Source organism: Pogonomyrmex barbatus, unplaced genomic scaffold (assembly GCF_055798465.1).
Source record: "Pogonomyrmex barbatus isolate J1 unplaced genomic scaffold, ASM5579846v1 scaffold3, whole genome shotgun sequence".
NCBI classification, from domain to species: domain Eukaryota; kingdom Metazoa; phylum Arthropoda; class Insecta; order Hymenoptera; family Formicidae; genus Pogonomyrmex; species Pogonomyrmex barbatus.
This window is the reverse complement of record NW_028297127.1, coordinates 5,369,617-5,394,341: the sequence shown is the minus strand read 5'-3', so window position 1 is coordinate 5,394,341 and position 24,725 is coordinate 5,369,617. Positions and strand designations below refer to the sequence as shown.

The 24,725-nt window shown below is 36.0% G+C and overlaps 1 protein-coding gene and 1 long non-coding RNA gene across 5 annotated transcripts in view; one reads left to right on the top strand and one right to left on the bottom strand.

The window, feature by feature from the left end:
- Nucleotides 1-24,725, bottom strand: part of LOC105423285 (agrin) — a 433,811-nt gene that overhangs the window by 252,040 nt on the left and 157,046 nt on the right. The window lies entirely within an intron of this gene.
- Nucleotides 2,718-7,051, top strand: LOC148935937 (uncharacterized). Its single transcript, XR_016139765.1, has 2 exons — nt 2,718-3,120; nt 3,201-7,051. It is a non-coding gene; the product is annotated as an uncharacterized LOC148935937 (long non-coding RNA).

The following is a 24,725-nucleotide window of genomic DNA, read 5'->3' as shown; positions in this document are numbered from 1 at the left end:
ACTATGGCAGAATATTATAGACATAAACGATAATGAAAAATAATTCAGTTATACCTTATTCATTACATATGTAATATATCATTTTATAAAAATATCGTTGATGATGTGGGCATGTGAGACCGGCAAAACTGAAGCCATGAAGATTGGCATCATCATTCACGATGTATCTAATCGTACTAGTGATAAGCAAATAGAAAACGAGGTAATAAAAAATGTAATTTAATTTCTATATATTTTTTTAAAATATTTCATATGTTCTTTTATATAAACCTAGATTTTTATGCATCAAATTTGGTTGATTTGTTACATTTTTTGTTTTATGTTTGATTTAATGTTTTTTTAATTTTGTTTTGATCTGATGTTGCAGTTACATCTGTTTTCTTTGCAAATGTTGCATACTCGTAATATATTCTCTGCCAAGGATCTCACTCCGGATGCGATACTTCTCGTTATGGTAAGTTTGATCATTCAGCTTGTTTATAATTAAATGTATACTTTTTGTATTATTTTTAAATATAATTTTGCTTTTAGATAGTGAATAGTATCGTCACATATGTATTAATTTTGGTACAATTTCGAAACATATCGAGTTCTTGCTACGAAAAACCTGTAAAATACAATTTTACAAACTCAATCTGACAAACTCAATTGAAATATATTTCAATCGTCTTTTTCTATGATTACAAATATAGGAATATACATAATCATTTAATAAAGTTTATTTTATTGTAAATACATATATATTTTATACACACACACACACACACACACACACACACACACACACACACACACACATATTTAAAAATTGTTACATTAAGTGTACTTTCACAATAAATAAAAAAATTAATAATTATTTATTAGACGCCTATCAAAAATATATGAAAAAATGTAATATTATATTCATTTCATACGTTTGCATTGTATTCGAAAAAAAGATGGAATTTTTCTTCGTTGCATAACAAAATATTTGTGTGATATTTTGAGACGAGATTGTTCCGTGTTACGAGTGTTGATCGTATGATATCGGGGCGAATGAATTTCATTACAGTCGGCGAACGTTTAATGCGGAGCAGCTCCGGTGGTCTAAAGGCTGGATAGGCCAACTCAGCACCCTGATATTTCTTTGAATAGAGATCTGTGCCGTGCGATAGGCTCGTATAAAAGACGAGGGTGAAGACGGAAGGAACTCCACCTCTATCTTACCTTTTCACTCGCCCATTCCTCGTCGCCGTAGTTCTAATGTCACTTAGCATATTACCACTCTCTGTTCCTTTAGACTCGAATTTTCACGCTCTGCCTCTTATAGATAAGTCCCGTAGACCTAAACTCGTTAGCAAACCGAACTAATGCTCGTTGCAAGTGACACCAAGTGTGAAATGAAGTAACGCAATCTTGAACGGAGCGCCATCGTAATTAAAGTACGGACTTCGAAGCAGATCTCATTAGGCATTGCTCTTGATTTAATATGATTCGATAGGAAAATTATTATCGGATTATTAAACTGGAACATAATACATAAAACACGTATTCAATGATGTTACACAATAATTTTAAAAAATCCTCAATAACTCCAAAATGATATTTTCTCTTTTTTTAACAAAATTGTAATAAATATCCACTTGTTTAATTTAATTAGCTAAATCTTAGCAGTAAATTATTATTTTCTCTCCTTTAATCTCTCATTACTCCCTAATATCTCTATCATTATTATTTAATTAATCCCCGAACATTGTGCTCGAAAGGGATTAATCTTCCGGGAGGCAATAAATGTTTTATGTCCACGTCCACGTCCGATTAGGCTAGGTCGCGTCAAAACCGCAGAGTAGCTCCCGAACTCGACACGAGTAACCCGGGAATAATCCGTCACCATAAAAACTATACCCGTTACACGTCCCAATGGTGGGACGGCGAGAACATTAAATCCCGGCAACACAAGGCGTTAGTCCGGACGGGCGACGCGGCGGGGAAAGTGACCGCGTGAGGGTATATACGCCGAACTGGGAGCGGAACGAAAACCCACGGCAAACTCAATTTTCCGCGTTAACTCAGCCGACGAGGAGATCGTAACAAGAGTCCGGCTCGATCGCTTAATATTCATGGAGGCGTGGCAAGCGGGTTTTAGTGTTTCTCTTCGGCGACCAAGTGGGTTTATGGCTGTTTCTACTTCGAAACGGCCCGTCGCGGATCGCGCGAGTCGAATGACGCGTTCGTCCCGTGAGAATTCACGCAGCCATTCACGTGGAGAGTGCAACTGGAGAACATCTGGAGAATCACGTGCCGAGAAAAAACGGTTTTGCAACATCAATTTTTCATTTCAGAGACTCTTTCAAGAACATAATCACGAACGATCGAATGTTTCAGATTAAACGGATGATTCTCAACAACTAGAAATGGCGAATTCAGCTTTGTTGGAATGTATTATTACTGATGAAAATACAGACGTAATGACGATTGTCGCACGATAATTCAATTGATCAGCATTGTCAAACAATACGAAGGAAACATAGTCGGCACACATTTTGCCAATAATGACCGATTCTGATTGACTGTCAAAATATCATTTGTAATTATAATAGTAACTAAGAGAGTCGATCCCAATTGCATTTGGTGTTGCGTTGATAGGACACTTTGCCCAGAATTTGGAACATTTTAGCATGAAGCAGTAAACATTTCTGAAGAAAGGTAAAAACAAGAACAAATGATCATTAATGCCAATTATTACAAAATGTAATGTAATGCTTTAAATTATCATTCTTATCCTAAATTAAATTATATATTTTATATTGCTTAACACTTTTTTAATTTTTTAATTATCTTAATTATTTATATAAGTATTCTTTATTAATCGTCCACTAATTTATTTATTATTTATAGCTTTCCATATAGTGATATGTAATAATTTTTAATATAAAATTTTTCACATATCTTTAGAAATTTCCAAATATATAGGAGAAAGAGAGAAATATATCACATGTGTCATATTATAATACTCATATTATAATACTAGAAAAATAATAATAATCACGCGTACAGTTTTCCGGCGGGATGTTAGTATGCGCAATTCGTGATACGAATAGCCGCTTCGAAGAGGCAATTATTGTGGGTCGTCTAATTAAGGTATGTGTTGATATAATAAGCGTGTTATGTTCGAGCTACTAAAATCAAGTATTCATAACCGGTGCTTTGGATCCATCCAGGAAACACCGGAGGCGCGCCAGGATCGTTGGACGTGGATTCTACGTGTGTGGATATTAAACAATGTAGAGCGGATTTTTTATGGTATTACTTCCCAACTAAATCAGCTTTTCATGTAAAACAAAGATGCAAATATGACCACGCGGATCACGGATGTGTCTTTTGTGCGCTTTAAGAGATGCCAACGAATCAGTATTTGCGTATTGAGAACAGAGGTGCGAGGCAGCTGTTTTCAAATGAGGAATAAAAACCAGAAATGTGGAAAAGGATGATAGCAGTGAGATAAAATTGCGATGAGCGCGAGTATTATCACTCGTGGATTTTTATTCCACAACTGACAAGTGATTTCAACGATTAACGTTGTATTTTTAATTCCGCTTGTTATTATCGTTAGAATTTTCTGACATTTACAAGCATATTCCGAAAAAAATATTGCATCATTTTGGATTTAAATGTAGTTACGATATGTTGCATTTTTATCACGGAAAACATGAACCTGTACTTCAAAATGCTAAATAGAGTAATAGAGCTTAAGTAAGCAACACATACATCAGTAGATTAAAATTAAAATCTGTTAATTAAAATAGAATGTAATATTTTTCTAAATGAAGTGGCAATTTTTACTTTCCTTCATCAGAATAATATTTAAAATATGTATATTATACTTTAATTTTGGATAATTGGAGCGCAAATAATTATTGTATTAAGATATGATTGGAAGTGATCATTTTTAAATTAATAAGGTTTTTATTTATACATACGTATACATATATATATATATAAGAAATTTTACGTAAATATATTTCCAAACTAATCTTGATTTGCAAATCACATTCTATTCACATTTTAATCAAACAGACAATTATAAATATAACCATGAATGTTAAAAGCAACGTTTAAATTAAAACTGAAAAAATAAATACCAGAATTATAGATATCTTATACTAATTAATCAATATCAATTTAAATTCTCCAAAGAGATCTATTGGACAGATACCATACAAGTTTGGACATATTAATTGCCATACGTTACGGAATAACAATTACATGTGTGAAAGTTGCTCGTGATGTAACGTCAGACACGAACAATTTGTTTCCTGGTTTCCTCAACGAGGTCAACGGAAGTCATAAATCAAAGAGCGAACGATAGCATGGTTCCAATCAATTAGACTCATTCGTGAAAGAAACGGTTTCGTTGATCGAATCGTTCTCGTTATTTCGCGTATAACGAACGAAGCGATCCTTTGAACCTCCATGCAATATATGCATGCCTTGCGATATCATTTTAAATTGTTCTCGCACAAAAAGATCCGATATTTTTGAACAAGTGTTAATTGATATAAAGTTTTAATGCAAATGTAAATCCTATTGTTTTATATAATGGAAACGAGTAATACATGTGAATATAATAAAAGATGATGTATATACATATATTTTAATATTTTATAAAAAAATAGAAATATTTTGTTTTATTTTTCATTTTCATACAAATATATTTTCTAAGTTCAATTTAAGAATGTTTCAGAAACTATTCAATTAACATTAGTTAGTTTAGTTCATAAGAAAAATAATCCACATTCGGAAACATCTGACAAAAATTAGAACTTTACTGATATTACAGATTATTTTATTACATAAAATCATATAAAATTTTACTTAAAAGGTTATATAATATTACGGAATACTTGATAACTAAAATGAGTTATTATTTAAAATAAAAATTAAATATATATGTATTACATTAAAATGACACTTTTCCAAACTCATTTAACTATGCATTGGACTTTTAAGGAATTTTACTCTTTTTGTTACTAGTAAGTTATATTTAAATTTCTTAATTAATTTATTTGACGTTTTAAATTAAAATTTATCAATTAAGTTGCACTGTTTTATACCAAGAGCTTATATTCATTGCTAATTCATGTGTGTAATATGTAAATCTTTCTTTTCTTAGAAGATATCGCGTGTAACCGATGTAATCACAATCTAAGTCGTAAAGGCTGCTTTGTAGTTGTAGCAGAAATGAAATTTCTTCTTGCAAAAAAGATTTATTGGCTGTGCCATTCTATACAAATGGATGGTTGCTACTCTCTGCGCATTTATATAACGCGATTAGAAAAATTGCAGACACGTATAAATACATTGTTATTGTTTAAAGTAAAAGTATCAAGTAACAGATACATAATTTAATTGTTATAATAAATAAAATTGTGCTAAAGAGTTAAACGGAAAAAGTTTTATTTACTATTACTTTTATTTACTTTATTTCTGAAATGCTACATAAAAAGTGAATTTAAAATGTAAATTTCATTAATATACGCAGTCATCTGCGTAAATATAAATCAACGTCAAATTAGAAAAGTTATGTAAATTTTTATTAGTTTAAAGATTCATAAAAATTATTATTTAGAAGATAATATTATGCTAAAAATATATAGAGTATAAATATAAGTAAAATATTATTTTAGTATATTACACACATACATCTTTTAGTATATTACACACATATAAAAATATAATTTTGCAATAAAAGAATTAAGATTTGTACAGCTTAATGCAATCATTAGTCTTTAATCGCTTTCTAACATTATATCCAGTTATCAAGTCGAATGGCTTATTGATCCTTAATGCAGAGTTGGACATAATCGGACCGTTACGTGAGGCTCTTAGAGTTGAGTACAAGTCGTTAGAAACATCATTCGATTAACTCTCGTTAGATGAGAGAGAGCATAGTTTCTGGGAAGCCTAATCGGCTAATAACAAGTGATCAACAACATCATGAAAATTGGGACACCCTCAGATCAATTGGCAATTAACCGCCCAGGATGGACTTTATGAAATCTCGATTCGATTACATCGAAGTGTGTACTCTGGCCGGTGCGCAGAGATTGAGCGTCACCGTTGCCAATGGCGGAAAATTGGAAATTTACCTAAGCAATTTGCCAGGCGCGCTCACTGATCGTCGTCGTCCTCTTCGTGATTCCCTATTATTTCCAAGTAGGTCACCCATGCGACCTGTTAAAATTTTCAGCACTGCGGCATGTTTCACTAACTATGACGCTTTAACGTCTTGAAAACTGGGTTAGTCCCCCATATGTCAGTAAATTTTGTATAGATGATGTTTAGAATGCTGTAAGTCCCGACTGAACTTTGTTTCGTCGATATTAAGAGAACTCGTTTGGAATATATAACCTACATTTCCACGATATATAAATAATAACTTAGATAACGTATGTATTAAAATAGTCAGCAACACGCGACATTTAATACGGTAAAGCTTCAAAAATTTTATCCCGTTTTCTGATTGTCAATAATGAGTTAATTGGAATAAATTGACGATATAACAAATGAGCGAATACGATTGCGACAAATTTTTCAATACTGAAATGTTGTATGTCTGTTGAAGATTGCGCTTGCTTCTTCAAACAATATGACGGATAAAACGTTGCATTTTTCCGTAGTTTTCAATACAGAAATAAGGAGCCTTAAAAGAATGATGCGCTTTTATATCCCTAAACAAGGGAACTTTTTTTCATTTTCACCATCATTACTCGTTTGTACGGCTCAATCCGCCTCTTGCCCAAGTTGCACACGAAGGTATATACGCGGGTGACGATATTAATAAAGTAGAAGAAAAGTAGTTCGCGAAAAATATAGAGGATCCCAGTATTCGCGAGGGAAAAAGAAGATGAAAGAGAACGGGAGAATTCAAGAGTGAGATAAAAATTGAAAAAGACGGAAGCTGTACGAAAAAAGGAAACATGTGTAGAAGAAAGAGCATATAGGAAAAGAAGAGAAAGAGAGAGAGAGAGAGAGAGAGAGAGAGAGAGAGAGAGAGAGAGAGAGAGAGAGAGAAGGAAGGAGGGAAAGAAGAAAAAAAGAAAATTCGCTGCAAAATGGTCGGCCATCCGTCAAGCATTGAAGACACGCGAGATAGAGACGTATGTATTGAGAAAACCAGGACAAAAACCTATTGTTAGGCACAGACGTTGCAGGAATAGTACCATTGCTACTTGTCACCTTCCGATCCCTTTTCAGTTTCATCCATAGCGTGTAAGTGCCAATCGTCAATACGAATACGGAAGGTGGAATTGTATCATCGGCGCGAAATTGCATGTGGCGCTTGAAATCGTCAGCAATTATTACCGCGCGATCGATCCATCAGATCCATCTACTCTGGAAAATCGCAGTTTCCTCTTTTCTTTCGATGATTTATAATTCTTAAGATTGTAAAATTTAATTTTTTTCAAAAATTCATTTTTTTTAATAAAATAAAAAAAATATATTCCGTCTATATCTAAAACATATAGAATATATAATTTTTTCGAAATTTTAATTCTTGTTTTAATTCTTGTTTTAAAATATATGATTTTATCTCTATATCTCTAGGTAATATAAATTAAAAAGAACAGAGAAAAAATATAAATTTTAGCATTTTATTTGTTGTATCGCACTTAGAAATCGAAAAAGAATATTTTAATTTAAACTTATTAAAATTATATATTTGCTAATCGCCTTTTGCTCGGATTAGAAAAGAAGATCATGGGGATAAGCTTAAAACACGGGATATTTTACAGAGGCATGCGTTATAAACTTATTCATACCTAATTACTAAACTTCACAGGTAAGACCGATAAGCCTCATTATATGTAGTTAATAACAAATTTAAGCTTAGGATCTAATTAAAAATTCTCGCCGTCACGTCGCAAGTATATATGCAACTTTAATAATCACTTTATCGATTTCAAAGCCACCCGCAACTTTAGCGCTTCATATTTAATCGAAGGCACGAGAAAAGGATAATGGAAATTAAAATATATGTACACGATGGAGCATCTCTGAAATCCCGTCCAGCGATTTTTCCGGAAGCGTGTAGGAGATACGGAGGCAAAACTATCGTATTACTTCGTTACTCGCTTTTCAGGAAGTGTAAAAGTAATTACAAGTACAGGAAGTAACAAATCGTTTCGCCCGACAGCGGCAATAAACGGCGGCGAGTATTTTAAGTAGTCCAGTCATTTTACTGTCGGACACACTAGCCTTCGAGAGCGATTTTCTCGTGAAAGCGTAGCGGCCGCTGTATTTCGTATTTCATTCAGAATGACGTTTATACCATTGCCTATACCCAATGGGATAGTAGTCCGGAGATAACTGGATGTTCCATCGGAATTATTTGTGCAATTTGTACAATTAATTTTTTCCTCCTTCTTGTCCTAGACTTATTATCTCTTATGACTAAAACAAATGTATATACTTGCCTGTAATTTTCAAACAATTCCGATAAATTGAATAAAGTACATTTCTAAAATAATTTTATTGTTTCAATATTTTTTTTTCTTTTATGCAGATATTCACTGAACCGTAAACCATCGTGACGTAAGAGACAGGACGTAGTTATTTGATAAAGGCAGCTTCTATCACGGCATCGCGCTGGTGCCGAGCAATCTATTATAGATTAATTGGCGTTTCTATCAGCCCCGGAGCTCTCTCTCCTCTCCCTGTCGATCGATCCGGTGGTCGGGGGTAAAAATATGAAATTTAATTCTTGTGCCAAGGGGGGTGCACAGAAACGTTAATTCAATGCAATGGGCCGGCTCGCTCGCACTGTCAATAACGCTTTTTTTTTTCTATCGTATCGACGATGCATCTCTTGTATCGAGAGAACTGCACGCTAAAGAGGGCCATTGCCGGGTGCACTCTCTCGTGTGCGTGGTTTATTCCTGGAACCTGATTATTAACACTACGCCGCGATCGCGCAAAAGCCCTCGTAAAGCCCGATCCGCCGAGTGGCTACCTGCGAACGAAGTGTCGGACAGATGTCAATCGCCATCGATACCAGGAGGAGAGAGGTCCTCTCCTGAATATACATACATATATATATATATATATATATATATATATATATATATGTATGGGCGTACGTATGTATGCGCCGGGGTTAATTGCGAGATATCACGACGACACGCGCGGATGTCGCCGACAGTAGAAAACGCGGGCTCTGATGGACACCCTCGATTAACTCGAGAGCCAGGAACACCGGGGCGGTTCAACCCGATCGCTTGTTTTCTCCCCGGTACTTTTTCAGCTTTTGACAACGATCGATGGTGCTGATGGGGCTAATACGATGGTCGCGACATTTACTGATGACACTTATGATCGTGAATACGGCCCGAACGCCTCGATAAGGCCTCCTCGATCCAGTCGGTGCGTGACATAGATATCAACCGTACACAATTAATATCTTAACGTTAATTGAATGTCATTATTATTATTATTATTATTATTATAGTTATTAACAACGGCGTGCACGAGAGTACGGATAATGATATCAAATGCATTTACAAATGACAGTTGCAATCGCATTGATATAAATATTAATCGTATATTTGATAAATTAAATATTTGTCAATATTATCCGTATAAATATTATCGATATCAGTCAGTGTGTATACTTAAAACGCTTATTAATGCAAATAATGTAAGTTATTAAATATTTTGTGAGATAAAAGATGAACCGTGAATCGCAATTCGATAATATCAATGCATAATGCTCACTAATACAGCTGTACATGTACGCTTTTATATGCAAAACTTTTCCCGTTGTTTAAATGAAATTATTTGTTTAAACGATATTGAACAAATAAATATTCATTAAACTTCGCCGCAGATCAAAATCAAACGTTTCAATGAATCCAATGCGGTAGTTATAAAATTGATTAATACACAGATAACGCTTGCGAAATAATACGTAAATATTAAACAGCCTACTGAAAAACTTAGCGAAACGCTATGTGATTCTTTTTTACTTTAATGAAATTGCGGTTTTGCATTAAAAACTCGGATATAAGCACATGATGAGACAAGTAATATTGTATAATATTGTAGTATAATATTGTTATGTAGAAAGTGTAAATAAAAATTTCAACAAAACCATTAACTTTTGTTACTTCTACTTTCGCGCATAACAACAAGCTTCAGAAAAAATTAGTCTCTATAAGCCACTCGTTTAGGATTAGGTTGACGGATAGAGAAACAAAAACGTTTTATCCATCAAAGACATCACTTTAGTCGACAGGCTCAATTAGTCGGAGACGACTAAGTGCGTGCTGCGGATAACCGGAACAATCGCCTCTCCCCTTCCCTCTCTGATCCTCTTTTCGTCTCTCTTCCTCTCTCGGAAGAGGAAAGCATTGATGTTAAAACAATCGTGTGCGTGCAACCGGTTTCGCAACGCGATACGGATATGGACAAGGACGCACATATTTGTCCCTCCCTGCCACCTCGATGTCATCCGGATGATGACGCGCCCTGACAGCTGGAATCGCGGGGAAAGCGATTCCTGCACGTGACATCCGGTCACGCGGCTCGCATACGAGAGCACGGCGCGATGCGAACTCGATCGCCTCTCGCGACGACGAGAATGGAATTCGACAGGCCGCACCCCCACACCCCACTCACCCTCTGTCACTCTCATCCTGTGATGTTGGTCGCTGACACATACTCCACTTGCTCTCCTGATTTCTAATACATATACACGTATTCACGTGCCCAGTCCATACCTTCTCCCCTTTACTCACTTGGTCTCTCTTTCTAACTCAATTTTTCGCTCGTCATTAAATCCGTCCTTTTCTCTCTTTTTCTATGTATTTTATTCATTAATCCACATTATATCATCCATTATACCACACTATTTTAGCGAATAAAGTTTATTGAAGAGATTATCTAAACTGCAGATCTATTAAAACACATATAACTATGTTTTTTATTTTATGATTTTATAAAACAATTTTATTCAAAACAATAAAGTAATAAATATTCATATAAAAATAAATTTAATTTTAATTTCTATTATGTGACTTATATTTGTGTGAAAATGTGTGTCATTTTTTACATAAATATTTTTTTCATCATTTTACATTATAAAAGTATATTAAGATAAGATAATCAAAGACTGAATATTTTACAAAATAACATTTCATATATAAAATAACTCATAAAGTATTCATAAGATCTTAATGCAAAATATAAAAAAACTCATTTAAATTTTAAAAAATTATATATATATATATATATATATATATATATATATTCATGTAAAACAAGTATCATTCTCAATATTAAAAAATTCAAAAAAAACATTTCTATCTTTGACAATTTTTCAATCCATATTAGATTTTTTTAGTTAGTTTAATAAATGTTTTGCATGAATTCTTTCTTGATATCCTGCATATTTAATCTTTTTTTAATTAAAGAACTAATATAAAGAGTATATTAAATTGCAATTTTTTGATTAATTGTTTTTATCTGTACAACTATACATTAAGATTTTTAAACTAATTTCTCGTTACTTTGCTGTATATTCCATCTGATTATATCTCTTCAGACAGGATTTGCCCTAGAATAATAAATAGACTTTCCTCCCTGTTTTATTTTTTTATTCTTCTTCCTATGGTCTCTTACACAAACTTCCCACCTTTCCCACTTACACTTTTCATCTTCCTTTCGCACAGTGACCCACGCATCTCTTCCTCTCTTCTGAACGTGCTTTCCTCTCATAATGTCCCCCTTTTACCTCGAGCCGCCGTCGTGGCCATTAAACGTCAGCAGCAGGCCGCCGATGACGGAGTGCCGCCGCCGTCGCACAATGCTCGAGTGCAATTGCATCGAGACGAATACGCGAGCCGAGGGATTGACGGAGCGTGTGATTCTCGGCTTATTATTTTCGCGTGCGTCGACGCCGTCGGCGAAATAAACCCAATTAGAAGGCAGGAAGTAATCCTAATCAAATCCCGAATCCCGACCAGATAGGTTAATAGATTGCGTTCAATGCACTCCATAAAAGGATTGACAATGTGATGGATATCAACAATAGCGATGATATCTTTGGTAACATTACTTGGTCGCATTACATTTAAGAAGATCGATACCACTATTATGTGATCGCCAATGGCGATGATTTGCCAACCTCGCAATATATCACGCGACGGATCCCTCGGCGGCGATTACGCTCTATTGTAATGTGACAATAGCAGGCTCGCTATTCCTGATGCACTTTGCCGGAGTACACTCGATGGTCCCCACCGTCGCGGACTGACAGAATACGCAGTTCCTGCTTTATTATTTCGTGACGTGCGCCCGTGACGTCCACTCGACGGGCGTCATAGTCGATTGAGCGTCCATCTAATTAGCGTCAAGCCACATACGATCCCGCCCCGGCATTAGGCGTCAAGGGATTAGGACGTCCTTCCCCTCTCCTTCTCATTCATAGTTAAACAGAATCCCCTCTCCTCTATTTTCTGTTCTGCTGGTTAATATTATCGCTGCCAATTTCGCACGGCGAGCTGTCTTGCATATTTCACGCTCCCAAATTTTGGCTTCGATTGTAAAGTTTATTCCTATTCGTGGAGTTAAATTTGGAAACTTAGTTATGTTTTGACTGTATGTATATGTGTGTGATACTAATTCGACAATTATTAGACAATTATTGTATCAATAAATGCGTTAATAGTTTTATTATTATTACCGCCTTTGGAGGGAAAAAGAAAAAAGGAAAAATAATATCATAGCATACTCAAGATTCTTAAATTTCTGGAAATAATTCTTATCATTAATAATTGAACATGAAAATATCTCAATAAATGGATATCTACTCCTCAGATTTCAGTGAGAACTTAATAATAACTAGCCTAATGTTGCGAGAGCCGGCGCGACGAAAGCTAACCTGCGTGAAAACAGCTTCACCAGCGAAATGAATTGAACAATCGCTACGGAAACGAGATTTTACGTCGCAATGTCGAGAAATGCCGCGTTACGCTTGCAGTACCCGGCAATCTGGCTGCTTCATTTCTGGAACTCCATCCGGATGACTCACCCCCGGTGCTTCTATGCCAGCAGACTCCGGCCGGTTTCGACGAGAGCGAATCTAGAAATTAAATTTCAGCGGATCCGGCTCGGAATGCCAAGCACCTTGTACGAGAGCCAAACTAACTTGCCTGCCTACCCATGTCCCCTACCTTTTCCCCCCGCCCTCTCAATTTTCCAGCCTCCTTATCGGCCACCTTTTCGGCACTTCCGAATCATCTCCTTCATAGGAGAGAACGCGACGATTGAGCTAAAAGAGTAGTAGCGTGTCGAAGAAGAGTGTTTTTTTTCTCCACCTCAGCAATATGGCCGATCGGGTGTTCCATTGCGACGAGGTATTAAAGACTGTCATATCTTTTTTCTTTCCGTAAACTTAGTATTTTTTCTCTCTAAGGCTTTGCTTCTCATTTTTTCTCTTTTCTCTCTCTTATATTTTCCTCATTCACCCGTTTTATTTATCGAACGATCCCAAGGAGACATTTTATTTTTTTTTTGCGGCAAATAATCGTCAAAGGCCACGGCTATATGATGAGATAGGGAGGAAAAGAAAGAAGGAAGAAGGATGGAGAAATCTGATTTTTCTTAGGAAACCTTGATCCTTACTTTTAGTTTTGTCGAGTGGATGATCCATGTCGTTCCGTTTCGTACTATGGAATCAGAATCGATATTACATGTAGTTCCTGAATTCATCCCTCGACGCCAAATCAAATGGGGGATTGGACGAATTGATCAGCAATTGAGGTCAATCGGCAATACTATTCGTCGAGGATGCTCGATGGTGACAGTGATCCTTATTTCGTATTTACTTATCATTTCTTATCATTTCTTCGTCATCGATTAAATTGTCTCGACAAATGTCACGAGTTCAGAAAAGATGGAGAAACATTCAATCGTTATCAGCCGCAATATATTTTCTTGTCTCGGACAGTAAACTCGGAGTAAATTCCTGTCCAATCATGACTCTATATATCACAGCATTTTTGGTCAGAATTATTTTTTTAAAATTGGCATTTTTATTGCTATGCAACTTGCAATAAAATAAAACATTATATTTTTACATAATAGATATAAAAAAATTCATTTCTTCGCTTATTTTAAAACTTAAAGTTTGTTCATTTTTCATAAATGTTTCGGCAATAAATTGGGTCGGCATCTATTTATAACAGTATCGTAATTCCAGAGGATTGAAGCAAATACCACTGAAACCACTTACTTTCTTGTTTCAAACAGATTTCCAATTCACGGGGAAATTCAAATTCATCAGTAACATCATGGTCGCGGCACATTAAACTCATACCGCGAAAATCGATTGGGACGGTCTTTAAAGCCGGCGGATCTGCTTGCTATGGCCTTTTTCCACTTCGACACGCTCGAGTGGAAATACCGTAGCTTAGCTGATGAAATGCGAGTGACTAATGCGCGATTAATAACTCGACTGTAGTCCGAAACGGACGTCCATACTACGGAACGGGATTTGGCAGTATGTACATCCATCCATTCATAGTACCGGTAACTCGCTTAACTGATAATAGCCTTCATCTTTGTAAAGGTAAGCGAGCGCTTTGTAGAATCAATTCGCTATATATCGATTTGCACGATGAAAAGCTATGCTCCGCGTCCGCCGTGCGATGCTCATTAGATTTGGTTTTCGCTTTTAGCCTCCCCGACTGTCTCCCTCGAAAGCTAGCCCACTATCTCTAACTTGTGAGAACGAGATTGCCCCAATTAGGACCGCGGTGCACATCAAAGCGATCGAATCATAAGCGGAACATAGTCAAATAATCTATGAAATTATCTCCGCCACAAGAATTGGTGTCACGTGTATGAGGAAAATCGCAACGTAATGAAGAGACAAAGACCGGCGTAATTAAAAGAAACGATATGGAATCATAGTAGGCGTCGATTAAATTTATCTATGACACTTATACAAATGCAGTATCATCATCCGAAATTTGTATGAAAGAATTGTATGCCAGAATTATTATTAATCAGATTTGTAGCGCACACGTTCCTTTATCTCTGATATAATGTTCAAGCAGGCACTTTATGACAGATAATAGCTTCTCAGCTCGTGCGTTATTGAAGATGGTTGGTAGAAGGCGAATTGGATTAGAAGGCGAATCTTGTTATTTAGTCTTCGTGGCAGTCATTAGATTATATCTAGTCGCTACGTTGCTAATAACCCGGCTAAAAGCCGAGCGGCCATTGACACGGTAACGAAAATGCTGATGGCATTTATGCCGAAGCAAAGACGAGGGCTTTCAGAGGCGACACTCGTCAGTAATTAATGACGCGCAAGATATCAAATTGCTGACTGGCGTACAAATAATAGGCATTTAACGATACTTCAGCGAAGTTCGCAGCCGATGCAATCCGTACTCGGATTTCCATGAATTTTAGATCGATTAACTCGCATCCCCGTTGGCGATATTAACGCTTCGTTCATGCCTTCGCTTATTCCTTTGAAAGTTTCATCACAAAGATTCGCTTATTCAGCCGAGCCGACGAATTCGCAGCCGACGCATCTGTCGCTCGTTTTCAACATGAATTCTCTTCTTATATCATAAATATTGAGTTCTGTGTTGAATTATTTCTAATTTGCTTATTTCTTCTTTTTATTATTTTTATCATTATCACACTTTGTATTTTACTTTAATTAAAAACAATCGAATCAATAATTATGTAATTGGAATAACGAAATGCTAAGATTCTTTTATTCTTGTTCTTCACATTTTACTTTATATAAATACATACATACATACACGCGAGAATGTATGCATAATTTTATAATATATATAAAGATTCTGTTTTAATTTTTATATTACAGAATTTTTATATTACAGAATTTATTTTACATCTATTTTGTGTATTATGCTTTATATGTTTATATCCTTGTTGAATTACACTTTTTCTGTATTTATCTAATATAAAGATATTATTATTATACTATATATTATTAAAGATACCATTATTGTCTTTTGTTGTTTCTCCAATCTTCTCATGTTCTATTCATCGTTTTTAATAACTCCATTCCCCTTTCGGAGGCGCGTCGGAACTATAAAGCAAGTGGTATGGCAATCAGATTATACGGAATATGGACGACGACATAAAGTGGACTCTCTCTCATGGCAAGGAATGTTCTTGTAGATAGGTTATGACCTAGATCTTTGATGCTCTAATTGACATTGAGTGGAAATGTAATTAGAAGCTCCTCTCTCTATTTGAAGGCACATTCCCTGATAGATTGAATAATTCGTGTGCGACCGCGCGCACCTTATTTCATAATCCGTTGATCGTTTAAGAACAAACGTCGGTTATTTCCAGCCAAGTGGTTACATTAATTGAAAGGTAATAACGATTTGATGCAAAATAGAAATACACAAGATTGAAGAATCTCACAGATTCTCATTTCAAAAGACTCAATCTAGAAATAACTTGAGAGTTTTCTTTTAACGATAAATATTGCAGTATCAAAAGTAATTATGTAAAACAGTAATATTGATTTAATCAAGTTTAACTCAACTAAAAATATCAATAATATGATGAAACCTATTGGAAATATAGAAATAACTGCAAAATTCGATCTGACATAAGTTTTCCAGAAAAAATTCATTATTCACAAACAACTATTATTTTAATTTGTAATTTAATCTGTGAACATGCATTATTTCAGGAATTACTCTTATCTTATTAGATGATACGTAATTATTGAATCAAATTGATGATCGATATTTACATCCTCATCATCTTGAGATATTCTTATAATAAAATATCAGAGAGCTTATGTTTTTACCGTTTCCTATCTAGAAATAGTTAAATATGGTGTAATTTTTCGACATTATTCTTAAAATATGTAAGTTGCGGCGCGCGCTTAATAAAGAGCAAAGTGTATGTAGCTCTCTATATCTTTCTCTAATATACCAAGATAATTAAGTTGAGTCGGCTAATTAGATGCCGGGCACTGCATTTGGCAATTAGTATCGCGAAAGGAAAGACGCACTCTGCGCATCGGGACAAAGACAAAGAGGTTCCACTTGAGAGAGCGCTTCTCACTTGTGCATGGATCGAGCCGTAATGGATGGCAATTACTGTTGAGTGCAGACCGTAACACTTCTCGATAATCGTGCCATTTTCATTGAACGACGAAAACGAGCAAAGAACAGTAGATTAGACAAATCCGCCTTCATCGTGCTGCCAGTCAATTTAGATTTCAAACGATTCCATCGAGATTGAAATCATTCAGTTGTAAGAGTACCATACATGATCATTGATTTTATGCAAAATGTAATAGAATTGCATTAAAAATTTATTGAATTGCAAATTTGTACTCAATTTCTCTGTCTCTGTAAAGTGACATATCAAACGTTTGATTAATTTTATTAATTCAGCTTATTACAAAATTAATAATTATATCGTTAATTGTAAAGCGCAAAATTTTTTTCTATTGTGTATTTTCAATTTTAAGCTGGCGCAAATAAAAGTTCTTTGCAAAACTACGAATAATTGAGGGTTATGAAGATTAATTGGGAACGCGAAATTTGCTGAACCGAACTAACAGCACTGAAACGCACACAATTTATTTTCACAATAGTACGTAGTCTCTTATACGTACACTCGTAAATTCAAAAGTAATTTCGCGATAATAATCGCCAATCTAGCCGTAGGTAGAAAAATAGGCGGGCATATTTAAATTAGAACCGTTTTACGGATTTATTGCGGGATATGGCACTTTTTTCTTACTTGTAGAGGGAATTGCTATTTGTAGATTAATATCATTATTGACTGAGTTACTCATGAGAAATGTCGACAGATTAAATTTTGAAATTAATAAATTACTCGGCAGTAGTCGCGCGGGACACCGATCCAACGCCGACGGTTATTTACGTCATAAAATACAGCGCGTAGCCGAGCAGATATTAATTTATCTCCGAAAGTAGTTTCCATTAATTTAAAGCAGCAGGCGCGGTCGTGTCTGCATTAACTGTACACTTGTATACGCGATTCTCTCTCTTTCTTTTTTAAACACAATAATATTATAGTATATATTTCATAAAATGGGAAAAAAATTAAAAAAAAATAATTCAAATTAAGCATATTCAAATAAAAAAATCTTATTATTAGTTAAAGAATTATTTCTTGTAATGTATATGTATGTATCATATTGTTACATCATATTGTTTAATAAATATTAATCCCCAGCATTCAAATAGATATATGGTTATGTAATTTCAAAAAAATGAACTAGTAAGAATGTATCAAGAAAATGAATCAGAATACAGAATGAATTTCTACTTCGTTACTACTCCGTTAATTGGACGACTAATTACTGTTAAATCTGTAACATGACTTGAGCAGAAATGCTACTACGTTCTGTTTGACATTTCATAAAATTGCTCTCTCCTCTAACGTCAATTAAAATATTTAATTATATAGATTATATAAATATTTAATTTACTTTATAAAGGAGCTTTTCAGCAGATTCTTCTGTACCGTAATAAAAAATGTAAACAATAAAAAATAAATTAAATATCTGTATCACTTTCAGTTAGATAACATAATTCTCTCTACTACTCTCATTACCAATATTCATTAGTTATAATGTAGAAAATTTACGTAGCTAATTAATGAAGTATAAAACGTGAATTTATAATATGTTTATATCGTGCAAATATGAGATATATCAGGATATAAAGGATCTCTGAACTGACAACTTTATACTCTGACGTTTACCATCAGAATTTGATGGTAAATTTTTTTTTAAACAAACAAGATAAATAAATCTGTTTATTTTTAACACAAATTAAATAAAGAACATGTAATATATAATTTCATTAATTTTAATGCTTTTTAGATATATGGCTTTTTCTACATGTCTCTTTCCTCTTTTCTCTTTTCATCAAGATAGCATCTATTTAATCCGCATAGATTCTCATCCGAGATGGAAATATGCATCGCGTGAACGTGGCTAAGTCCGCGGCTTTCTCTCTTTTCCGCTTGGTTCGTCCATCAAATTGAGTAATAAATCCTGGCCTGTCGTAGTTTGCTCTTTAAAGCACTTTAAAAGTTAATCTTATGGCTGGTCGTAACGGGGGAAGAGTCCCGAGGATGCACGAGGGATGTCCTTTGTCAATCTGCCTCGGCCTACGCCTCACTCCGAATCTCCCTTACCAGCTTTTCATTCTCGCTTTCCCACGGCGACACATATCTACGTATAAATAGGATTTTCCGCAACAGGAAAACTACCGTCAAATATATCAACTCGCCCTACTGACCAACGAGGTACCCAACGAAATACAACATTCTCGCAAAACTATACATTAGTATATTATCATATTAAATAAAGATAACAGTTTAAGCAAGAGAAGTGTATTAATCATGTGGTTATAGAATATCTATAATTTATTACGTAACTTATTATGTTCGATGCATCGGAAAATCGAATTTTTATAATATTTTGGATTTTCCCTTAACTTACAAAATTGTTGCATTATACGATTTCTAGGCCACTGCAGAGACGGTGCTGTGCATGATGCCGCATCAAGCTTCCGCTTTGACGCGTGTCCTACGGTTCAAAGCTTAGCACATTATGTTATAACTACCTGTCGGTCCCCTGACGTGTAATTATCGAGATATTCCAAAGACCAAATAGTCTTTTAGGGCAGACGACTATTGATCGACTTTACGGGTCAAAACAATTTAAAGAAACAATTTTAAATTTTTATTATTTTTTTTATATATAAGTTATTGAGTAGTCAATATCATCGAACAATTTTTCCTAAAACTTTCTGGAAAGAGCATATCGCCACGCTTTTTCTCGCACTCGCGCTAACATCTCGATCTAACTCGCGTTGATAAAATCGCGTGTCGGTTCAGAACACCGCCGGATTAGTCATCGAGGCAAGCGGGAAACCGCGCATCTAAATTTCACGGTCGGTTTGCAACAAGGGATGGTAGTCCAGAAATAATTACGCGTTCGCATTTCAAAGATATGATCCGAGAACGGTAAGGGACACGACGCGACGATATCGTTCCTCGCGTTTTAGAATCGGAACTCGTATCTAGATCGGTTAGGATTAAGTCGCGACGTCTCTTAGACGAGCCGCGCGACGATCTCGGTCGCGGAGACAGAAGGATGATGAGTTGGAACAGTCTCGCGGATTCACAGGCGGGAAACGTAGAACTGAGGATGAGGGTGAATGGGTGTAATTCCTAATGGATGGAGCGTTAGGCGACGCTCCGCGCCGCGACGATGAATGTTAATATCTCAGCTCGGGGACGGAGTGGCAAAGTTTTCAATTAACGTGAGCGAACCGGGGATTAGCGGGAGTGATGGTTAGAAACAGAGAGAGAGAGAGAGAGAGAGAGAGAGAGAGAGAGAGAGAGAGAGAGAGAGAGAGAGAGAGAGAAGGAAGAGAGAGAGAACCGCTTCGATGAGTCGTCTCTTTTGGGATTACAAGCCACGAACCGACGAGCATATTATCTGGCGATAATACTTTCAGGTCCGTGCACACCCGAAGTCCAGATGGTCCGGATGTCTTTGAGTGCGACGAGATGGAATTGAATAGCGTATCACCATTGTTTCTGCGCCCGATTATTCTACGAATGGCATTCCGCACATTTTACTCGCACACGATTCGATTATCGAACAAAGAAATTTCTCAATGCATACAGACATTTCGCATCAAATACGATTCTAAACACGGTTATTTAGTCTTTAATTTATAATCATAAATGCAATTTCGGACAAATTAGTTTCAGAGTAAAATAGGAATATCGCTTCCTCTAGGGTAGCTATGCGAGAGTTGCGGCCCTTGTGTCTCAATTCACGATAGTGTATAAGTCATTCGACTGACGCATCTATTGTCAAGTGCGGATTTCGATGTTCGAATGTTAAATACGGTCGCGCGGTTCGACAATTTTGGAAACAATGCCGAGACCGCAAAGAGCGACGTGGACGCGGTGCGCGAGCTACGTTCCAGTACGCTGGAATCCCAGAGTCCAATGGTGAGTTACCCTCGAGTGGCCGAGTATTACCGAGAACCTTGCGGAGGAACATACCACCGACGCAACAGTGGCGCTCTCGACGATCGTGCCCGTACAGAACCGGATAGCGCGCAGACATTTTCTCAATAATTTTCGAAACTTGGCCGAGTTATCCTTGGTATCTGATATTATCAAAATGCCAGAAAACGAGTTAGGTGGGAAAAAAATTTCGCGAATTTTCACAATAATGTTCGTGAATGACATGCTGAGGAAGTTGGACGATCGATTTCGCATAAATGCAGTAAGGATGTAATAAACTTCGGAATTAAACTTCGAAACTTCTCGCCGGATACATAATATACGCTTCGAAATTTGCAGTCTGGGTGCTAATTAGTGTTGATCTCGGGATATAATTACGAGAGCTATGTGGAGCGTCGGAAATCGTCGAGCGAAGTATCTTACGTTTCTCAAGTAGTCGTCGAAGCGAACGGATGAATTCTGTATTGACTCTAGACGAAAGACTAAACGGAAATCCAATAGTTCACATTCACAAATTTCGGAGACTCCGCTAATTGTAAAATCCATCGACTTCAACTTGTCATGTATTTCTTACCTGATTAATCATTAAATGCAGCAGGAGGCCACAAGCTGACACACATTCGAGAAGGATGCGGCGTAATTTGCGATGTCTGGTGCGTAGTCATTCACAAACGTCAAGGAAATATCACTCGCGAATATTTCGGAGATTAATGCACCAGCAACTGGCAAGGACTCTTGAAAGATGAAACGTTGGGTATTGTCGGCCGCTTCAGAACTCCGTCAAGAGTTCCTGGCGTGCATGTAGCAATCGGATTGGATTACGCGTCCGGACGCGCTCCGGATATACGTCCGGGAATGGTACGAGGATACTGTGACGGAGTTTGAAGGACTTCGAGGGCGATGGATGATATTTAGTACAGGAGCCGACGTACGGAAGCTACACGCTAGTTCGCATCCACGATATCCCGGTGCGCGGAATGCACGTAACGTTGTTATGTCGAGGCGATCCTCGGGAGGTTATCGCGCCGGCATTTAGAGTCCTAATTAGGATGGCGGTGTATTTGCGGAAAGCTGTGTCGATCAGCTAGTAAAAACATCTAATTATGGATGAATACATCATTGTATAATTCTAGTCAATTTTGTTTAAAGATTCTCGCGATAATACTACCATTCTTCAATTTTTCAATAAGTATTTTGTTTCCGCGTATTTGTTATTTAAAATCGTTGAACGCTTTTTAGTTCAGAAAATAATTAAAAGATTTTTTTACATAAAATCTTCCTCTTCATGTACTTTTTTTCAAATTTTAGGTTTTAAAAATATATTCTTTTAAGAAATTGATAAAGTTATCAAATGTTTAAATTGAACAATTTAAATTTAAATTACTTTAAGAAAGTTAGATTTAAAAAGACAAAGAAAAAGAAAATAACTTTTTTGAATATAAACATGTAAATATTTGTAAAAAACAGAATAATTAAAATAAAAAATTTTAATATTAAAATTCACGCTTTTTATTAAAACCATTTTCTAACTAAACATTTTAAGAGCAAATTATTAAATCCACTACAAACTCTGGCAAAATATGAAGTAGTTGTTTCTTTTCAGTTCCTATAACAATAAACTTTTATTCTTTTTAAAAATTCATTTATTTATTGCATTTTTTTAGTCGCAAACAATGCAGAAAAAATATAAATTTTGCTTTCAAAGTGCTTTATTATTTTTTAATATGCATTTTATAGGCAAATGCGGACAATAAAGAACAAGTAATTCAAAAAGTAAAGTGCACTTTTTTAACTTTAAATAATCTTATATAACGACATAATCAAGAGCTGAGAAAAATCTTTTTTATAACAACATATCATTTTATATTGTTAGCTCTACATTAATCAAGAAATTCATGCTGATATTGTTTTAATTTGACAATAAAAATAAGCTACCGAATATCATAAAGACTTTTTGATTTAAAAAAAATTTATAAAAGCTCTTTTTTTCTTTTCCCGCTCACGAAAAAAAAAAAAATCTCGTTAGTTATTACTGAAACATAATTTCTTGCGCTATTTACAAGCAACGTAACATTACTTCCAGTAATACCACCTTCGTCATATATGCACACGACATTCCGCACCTATGAAGTTCGACTTGAACATAGAGCGAAGGAACCGGAAGAAGAGGTGGGCGTTGACGTTTATTAAGACGAAGAATTTTGCTCACCACTGCATGCGTGTGCTAGCGCGCCGAAGATCCGCGTCTTGGACGGGAAAATATAACGTCGCTCTACCTTCAGCCTCATCTTCTTCATCCGCGTCATTCCGAATAGATTAACGGTGCGAGGATATTCCACGTCCCCCGGAATGTTCATATCGCCGTTTCAAGTCCGCGGTGCCGGTACCTTACTCAGGGCTGGTACCACCACGGAACTCCCGTGAGAGAATTCTGAGGCAACTGACAGGGGGATAAACTGCGGAGGGCGCAAAAGAGAGGCGAAGGCTGAAAGCGGATGGAAGGCGGGTGCCTTGAAGTTTATTAAGATTAAGGACTTCATTCGTAATAATTCCGGCGCAACGTATCCACTCCGTACTTTCGTAATAAGGAGATCTCGGTGAGGTTGTACATTTCCAGTTTTATAATTATTGTATACGAAAATCTAAATTATTAAAAGGAAAATAGGCCACTTTCAATGGTGGAAAAAGCATCGTGTAATCCAGAATGTATTGTTTGCCGTTGTTTGCAAGGACCATTGTTCGACTGACTAAGTATCTCCCGTTTGTATAGCGAAGTTATGACATGCATTAATCAAACATGTTACCGAATTTAACGCATTATTCAAGAAATTTTCATTATCAACAATGTTATTGAAGCAACAAAAATGACTGCGATATTCGATATAACGAAAAGTCGGAAGTTGATTCCTTTTAGAAATATTGGCAAAGGCGATATTAATGACACGGGCGTAACTTGCTCCTCGAAGAAACGACTCTCAGAATCGAAAGTGCCGGATCGCGCGACGATTAATAACACTTAGGACGTTCGCGAAGGAGCCCTATAGCTTCCTGCAAACCCGTTGATATTTATTAGAATTTAGTGGGTGGGCGACCATTACTCCGGGTCGATGTTGATACCACTTCCAAAAGGTCGCTCGACCTACGCGTGGTAACTGTAAGAGAGTTCGTATGGTCTTCCTATCCCGTCCTCTCCCCTCTACCTAGCCATTTCCGGATAATTGTAATCTACGGCAATCCTGATTCTTGTGGGAGTTACAGTGTCGCGACAGAACGAGATAGCGACACTTATCCACGTGTTCGAACGCGAAAGCATGAAAGATAGCAATGATCCTCCATAGTTTATAAAAGTTCTGCAAAAAGGCTTTGTGATATCGGGTGTAACCATTTGACTACACACACCATACACAACACACACATATACATACATACATACATACATACATACATATATATATATATATATATATATATATATATATATTTTTACGTTCGCGGCGGTCACTGACGCCTCTCACTAAACGCGCGTTCCGCGAGGAAACCGCACTCGACAATAAACAACGCCGTTTAGTGAAATATGTAGCTTTTATTCAAATTAATCAACGACAATTTCGCTGATGTCTGTACGACACGTCTGTACGCCATGG